The sequence below is a fragment of the Danio rerio genome, chromosome 19 (genome assembly GCF_049306965.1).
Source record: "Danio rerio strain Tuebingen ecotype United States chromosome 19, GRCz12tu, whole genome shotgun sequence".
Classification (NCBI taxonomy): domain Eukaryota; kingdom Metazoa; phylum Chordata; class Actinopteri; order Cypriniformes; family Danionidae; genus Danio; species Danio rerio.
The window spans coordinates 45,340,720-45,348,734 of NC_133194.1; the positions used below are offsets into that span (position 1 = coordinate 45,340,720).

Consider the following 8,015-nt stretch of genomic DNA (forward strand, 5'->3'; position numbering starts at 1 on the left):
GGAGGACACACACGCGCCAAGTTCCTATAAAACAGCAGAAGGAGGGACCGAATTAAAGTCATATGATGGTCTATTGCTGTCACATGACCGCAGTCAGCTGTTTTCTGTCTTTATCAGCTTAATGGCGGTAATTAAAAACGCTGACAGGTTCTAACAAGACGTCGATGGTGTAGTACTCTCTCACACTCAAACAATCTAAAAGGAGAAGCGACGAGAAAGATTTAATCTCTTAACTGTGAAATGCGAGATTTGAAGTAACTGAGGAGGCTTGAAACATGAGATGACTGACAATGAAAAAAGTCTATCTATCTATCTATCTATCTATCTGTCTGTCTGTCTGTCTGTCTGTCTGTCGTCAGTCATGTCTGTTTGTTTTCATTTTTTAATTCCTAAATTATGCAAATAATTTGTAGATTTTCACTCAAACATAACATGTACACGCACCTAAAGAACTTATTGAAAATTATGCATGAATGCGAATTTGAGTTTTACATTTTTTTCTTATTGAACCTGTTTTTAGAAAGCTTTATGTGTGACGAAAGCTTCAAAACACAAACAAACAAACAAAAAAGGATGAATAAAATTTTGTTATGAAGTCATGTTCATTATTGTTTAGATAAAATAAACTTAATAATGAAAAGGTTGCAAACATATACTTTCCTTGACAAGCAAATTATTCCTCATATTAATAACTTAAACAATCATTTTCAAACTCAGAAAGCAGAAACATACATTTGCACAACAGTTAATGAATTTCTCAAAACAATTAGTACAAACTGGCAAACCTAGATGATAACCTGCTAAAGCGTTCAAAGTGTCAATCAAAGTGTCAGTGTCATCAAGAGGAAAAGTCCTGACACCATTGTTTATGAACAAGATAGTCAAATGGCTTAGTCATGTTTTCATTATGACAGTTTACTCTGTTAATGTTTTCCAATGCAAAACAGTCAAATTTTGGTGACACTTCCTGAAAATGCTCAAGACAGCAGCACTATATTCTATTTGCTCAGCCATTTGAAAACTAAAGTAAAGTTAGACATCACTGCATTTAGTGAGGTATTTGAGTACAAGACACTGATTATGTATGATTCACATTTTATGCCCTTTACAATTCTAATTTATTCACAGCATTGTGCAAAAGAATAAACACACTCTTATTTACAATAAACATAAACTCCCTTTAGGTAGACACACACACACACACACACACACACACACCTACAACTGAAGACAATATCACAGTACATATTGGATCTGAACCTACAACAAACACAGGTCTGTAAATCATTCATGAAAATGTTCAATTTAGAAGACATTTTCAGGAAAAAAAAGATGTTTTATAAAACTAGCTTGACAGATTTTGACACCTCAACATTTTTGTATGTAAAGTAATGAAATGAGGACTGTTAGTTTTATACGGAAGGACTATTCAGCATTCACAAGTATAGCTAATTTTGACTGACGTGACATAAGCGAATAATAATGTTATACATCAGCAGAGAGTGCATGAAAGCAATTAATGCATGTACAAAAGCACGTGCAATTAGTTGAAAGGAATGAGAAACTGCTACTATGATGTGCACAGATGACTAATTGTTTTGAGAAATGCATTAACTGTTGTGCAAATGCAATTTTCTTTGTTTATTACTGTACTTGATGTCATCCATTGTTATGGTTAATACGATAGTATTGTTAAAACACAATAAAAATTCTTTTTTTCATGTAATAGCTTATAGTAGCAGAAAATACAAGCATTACTTTCTAAATTAAATCTTATTCTGAGAAATTCATTACATGGATAAATGTTTTCAATTGTTTTGAAATGTACTTCTTTCATTTTAGGTAACAAGGGAAATGACAGGTATCTTTTTTTACTTCAATAGTGTCCGCTTTAGATAAAACTTTTTTTAACAGGAAGAGGAAAATATTCTTTTTTCAGTAAAGTGATCTCAGGACCTCGTTGTTACATTTAATATCCAGAAATGAATAATTGTTATTTTCTGCTTGAAAGATCTCAGGAAGATCTTTTTTAGCTGTTCTATTGTCAAATCCTTTTGGGACAGATTGTAAAAGTGGTTTATGACAAACAATTTAATACCAGCGTTTGACTATCACATTGTGAAGTTTGTCATTTTTATAAAAAACAAAGAATTGAATTTCTGTGTAATAATATGTGGATTGTAGCAAAAAAAAAATTTCACTAATTTACTTTTGTAAAAGTTTATCCTTGTTTCAAGGAATTTAAAAATGATTTCAACATTTTATATAAATCCATAAAACAGGTAAAAACGAAAGATGCCTCAAAACTTTCAAAGCTTTAGTCAGCTTATATGAACTAACCCCCTGACTGCAATGCATTTTCTTTTGTATTATTTAAGGTTTGTTTATGTTATTATTATTATTGTGTACTATTTTGTTTATTATATGCTGCTTGGATATATTGTTATATATGTTTAACAATGGAAGTTGAAAATGCCTGTTTGTTATTTGAAAGTTAAATAATAAAAGAAGCTTATCGTAGCTACTGCGGCTGCGGCAATGGCAGGCAAATATATTTTACTTCAGTGGGAAACTCGGCCCTCATCATGATATAAGGATTATGCCCATCATATGTGCTTATTTTCTTTTTATATCTCCTTCGAAATATGATATACATCGCAAAAATGCGACCTTTCCTCTGTATCTCCCATTCAGTTTTTCACTTCCTGGAAGTTCCTGCCCTCCATCTGAGTTTCGCGCCTCACCCAAACCACGTGATAGCAAATTTGGAGGGCGGGTGTAGTGACGTTGGCGTGCAGGGGCGGGGCAGGTTGTGATTCTAGTATAAATACGCACGTAAGCTGGTTCACCTGTTTGCCAGTTCGATAGTTTGCTAATGTCCGACATTAACGTCAAACAAACAAACGCCCAAACACTCGACGGGATCCACGCCGTTTACCGCCAAAAAGCTTTTTGGCCCGAGTTCGACACATCATCCACAAAATCCCACCAGGAGTTTGAAACCCATCTGTAAAGCAGCTTACAAAAGGTAACGTATGTTTGTTTGTGTTATTGATCAACGTAACGTTAGCGGTGTTGCTAACCTGCAGCCCGGTTTGAATTGAGTAAAGTTTTGTTAGTGAAAATAATAGCTTTACATTTTAATAGGGTATATGCCGAGCTAGTGTTTTTCCCTTACTGATAAACTTCTGGATCTGTTATTGTGAACTTTTTTTTTCGTTTTATACGGTTCCTTTTACAGTATCTATATTGTAATGTAATTAAAATACATTCAGTTTAATAAACTTTGGCATTTATTCATTTGCTTAAGCGTAAAACGAGACAAAAAGCCGTTTACTCGCACGCGCCCGTCAGAATCGGCAGGCTAACTTTAGCGCACAAGCTCCATTGAATATAATGGGGTAAAATAAATGCTCATATTATAAAGACATGGCAGGGGAATATGTAATTTAATGCAGTGCTTGTACAATCTGAGATCCATTTTAAATCGGATATCACTCAGCCAGTGGAGATTGCTGATTTTTAAAGACAACAGGCCTTAAACGCACCGATTTTGCATTGGCATTCGATTCACCAGAAGCGCTTAACCCAGGTTACTGGCAAATTAAAAGTCCTATTAGCATTTGAGTTTTCATTAATCTTTATAATATGAACATTTATTGTACCCCAGTATATTCAATGGAGCTTCTGCGCTAGCCTGCCGATTCTGACGGGCGTGTGGGAGTAAACGGGTTTTTGTCGTTTTACGCTTAAGCAACTAAATAAATGGCAAAGTTTATTTAACTGAATGTACCTTAGTGACTACAACATCGATACTGTAATAGAAACCGTATAAAACGGGGAAAAAGTTGCCAATAACAGGTCACCAGAAGTTTATCAGTATGGGAAAAACACTAGCTCGGCATATACCCTATTGTATTCTGCTAAATGTTTAGTTTAAACGAGAAACTGTTATACAGTTTGCTTCGTTTTAAAGAGCTTTTGTGATGCACTCAGTCAATTTATAGTTCTCATGCAGGCAGTCATTGTCGAGTGAATGTTGTATTAAACATTTATTTATTTGTATATGCGGATGTGACGCTTTTTGAATAAACTAGATTCAGGGTTTGTTTGTTAATATTTGGGGTGTTTTTTATGAGAGCAGGCCTCAGTTTGTTGTGCAGTATGAGTGATGATGTTGAATTGAGGTAAAGTTGATTTTATATTCGTGCATTCATTCAATTATATAGTACACTATATATGACTAACGTAGACTAACCATGTTCCGTACATTAAAAAAAAAATATTCAAATATGATTCCTTGAATTTACTAATTTAAGTGGTTGTAAACAATTTATTTGGGCTGAATTTAAACAAATTAAGTTGAACATTACTAAATTTAATTTGTTTAAATTCAACACTTAAATTGTTTGCAGCATTTTTTTTTTCCAGTGTACACAACCATCAGTGTTGCCAACTATTTCCAAGAGGAGAGGGAGACTGGCTGCAGACTTGGATCCAGACAGATCTATTGCCTAAGCAGTTTTACACCCCTGTTGTCCCTGATGAGTCCAGTAGAGGGAGTATTTTGAGTGCAGTATTTTTAAGCCTCCAGAACTATACCACACTCAACCATAATTGCATTCAATTACATTTAATAAAATGCAATACTGTTCTAGTTTAAACAATTAAACTATCATATATCTATAAATGCGTAGGAAAAACTCACAATTATAAATGGTCTACTGATTTTTATTTATAGCTATACAGTGCATTTTGTATGTTAGCTATGAAGTTTGCATTGCACATGCATTCTTATTGATTATCACTTATTGTTTTATAAAATTTATTGTAACAATTTGCTACAAAGAAAAGAATAATGTTATATATGGGAATGTCAGTATCACAATTTGTAGCTGCAAATAAAAAAAAAATAATGACTTGGTCCTTTTGTTTTACCTTATAATTCTTAAAGAATAAATCAAATTTTAAAAAAATGTCATGTTTTGCATAGGTCCAGATAATATATAAAATGGCATGAAATGTTTTTTTTTTTTGCTTTTCATTTGCCATTCTTTTTACAGTTTCTGGGGATTCAGAATTTTTAGATATTTGGTCTAGAAACAAGTCAGAAACTCTTAAGTGAGTAAAGGATTTTTTGCAGAGTATTTATACATAACTTTATTTGTTTAATTTTCAGTGAGCATGAAGAATTTGATGCAAGGATTCAGCTTCATTAAAAGAAAACTGCCAATCTCTAGTGATATTGTTGTCAATAAATAAATGTAAAAAAAATCTAATGTTGTCTGGGTTTTTGTTTGTCAGGTAGCTAAATGTTCCTTGGAATTTTACAAAAGAGTGAATTGTTTGTCTAAACGTTCTGCAGTTGTCTGGTAGTCAATACCACTCCATTATCAAAGCACATCATTACTCCATATTACACTGTATTGTTTGGTTGTAATTTTATTTTCAAAACGCAACTTGATATATAAACAATAAAACAAAATGCATACCTCTATATGAAAACGCATAACTAGGCTACAGTTAACCATTACACTATGCAACTATTTGTGTTTTTAATTTTTCTAATTAAGGGAATCTAAATGAATTTGCAATTGGGCTTTTGCATATCTGAAATTATTTGTTGAAAGTATCAATTCTGCATATTATATTAGTGAGTTTATAACTCACTTTCTGATACATTAACTTAGCGTTCATATTTAGCTTAATCTAATTAAAAATATGTATTTTTGAACAGGACATTTAATAATCTGGGAGCGTTGACTTCAAATGTATTATTTGGCCATGTAACTTTCATCCCCCTACTGGACGCATTAGGAACAACATGGCCGTAAAATTGTGGGTCGTAAAACTGCCTGGATCCAAGTCTGCAGACGCCCCATATATCTAAAGCCTGCCCGAAAGGTTGCCACGCACTAATTTGCATATCAGTGATCTTGTAATATCTGACAAGCGTAAGCCCGTCATGTCTTTACTCTTTAAGGTGCAGTGTATTATAATATAGTAAAACGTTACATAAAGATATAGGTTCTAATTAACATATTGCTTTGCCTGATGACGTCACTGCATAATCACAGCTCAACCACATTTATGTAGTTCAATAATAATAATAAAAATTCCATCTTTATGTAGTATAAAAAAATTATCGTTTTCTTAAATTGACTGGCCATCTCAGCAAAAACATTATTTGAAATATGTCCATATAGATTTGTATGAAAAATAGAATTGACTATTTGTAAAAGTAATGCAAACACTTTTTGATAAGAATTTTTTTCCCATATAACACTGATAATGAACAGGTACATTCTTTTAAACAATCTGTACTTTTTTAACTTGTGAAATTAACACATTTGTGAAAGTGACAGCAATTACAGCACTATTGGAATTTATTGCTACCCAAGTTACCAACAATCATAAATGTTAACAAATATCAGTAAATAAACGGTTATGAAATGCAATTTGAGCTAGCAATTTACTCTACTGAGTGAAGCCGGCAGTCACTGCTCTGAGTTACTTGTTAGAAATTGCTAAAAGTAGCCAAATGAATGTTGTCCATTGCTAAATTTGTTGCTAGGGGCTTTTTGAAAAAAAAAAGTTGCTATATATCAGGGGTGGCCAACCCCGTTCCTGGAGAGCCACCTTCCTGCAGATTTCAGTTGCAACCCATATCAAACACACCTGCCTGTAATTATCACGTGGTGTTCAGGTCCTAATTAATTGGTTCAGGTGTGTTTGATATGGGTAGGAACTGAAATCTGCAGGAAGGTGGCTCTCCAGGAACAGGGTTGGCCACCCCTGCTATATATAAAAAGTTGCTAAATCTAGCAACAAAATTGCTTAGTTGGCAACACTGACAATAATGTTCTGAAGACAGTTTAATACTAATTAGGTTGTGTATAAAAATCCAAAATCAAAGAAAAAAATTCTTATATGCAACTCAATGTGTCAGTGTTCTTTGTGTAAGGCAGTGATGCTCAACCCTGTTCCTGGAGATCGACCTTCCTGCAAAATTCAGCTCCAACCCTGATCAAATACACCTGAACCAATTAATTAGGACCTGAACAGCTCTTGATAATTACAGGCAGGTGTGTTTGTTATGGGTTGCAACTGAAATCTACAGGGAGGTCGATCTCCAGGAACAGGGTTGGTCACACCTGGAAGGGATTCATCAGAATAAACATCTAAATCAGTCCAAGGCACTCAAAAATGTGGAAAAAAAAGCCTTTATTGACATGGCTGTTCCTTAAAACTGCAGCTGCATCAGGTTACCCTTATGAAATCAAGTGTTATCAAAATGTGTTGGCGCAGTTTGAAGAAATAGTCATGTCAGAAAAAGGCTTTTTAATATTTTCCCCACATTTTTCAAGTGTCTCAGACTGACTTCTGCTGTTTATACTAATTAGGCTGTTGTTAGATTAATTTTCAAGAGGGGCTAGAAAAAAATAGTGACTTTTTTTTTATTTATTATAAATCTTTAGGAAATATTTTTGGTACATACAAAATAGAGGATACAACAAGCTAATCCAGCTAAAAATAGTGCTGCAAAATGCCACTTATTGGAGTATTTAAACATCAAAATCAAACAGAAATGGGGTGAATAACTGCAAAAAAGTCCACATTTTGAAAAAAAGAACCACCCCTTACACCAGGCTGGCTACGGGCCTGGTGAAATATTTAGTGAATATTTATTGAAGAATAAGAAATATTGCAATGTTTGATTTTTCCAGTTTACTGTGTAGGGCTGCACGATATTGCAAAAAACTGACATTGCAACATTTTATTTTTCTGTGATACATATTGCGATATTGAGTATAGTTTTAACAGGTGAAATGAAAAGCTTCATAATTTTAGGATAATTTCTGATGGCAATAGGATGATTTTGTAGTGGAGCACATCTGCATAAAATGTAATAAACAATGACATGATAAATACATTAAAGCAAAGTTACAAATGAAAATAAAATGCTTTATGGTTTTTCAGGGAGTCTAATAGTATTCAGGTAAAACAAATTGAAT

At 33.5% G+C, this 8,015-nt stretch overlaps 1 long non-coding RNA gene across 1 annotated transcript; it reads left to right on the forward strand.

The window, feature by feature from the left end:
* Positions 1-2,855: 2,855 nt before the first annotated feature.
* Positions 2,856-4,919, forward strand: LOC141379178 (uncharacterized). The gene is made up of 2 exons (XR_012395255.1): positions 2,856-3,028; positions 4,363-4,919. It is a non-coding gene; the product is annotated as an uncharacterized lncRNA (long non-coding RNA).
* The last annotated feature ends 3,096 nt before the right edge of the window (positions 4,920-8,015 follow it).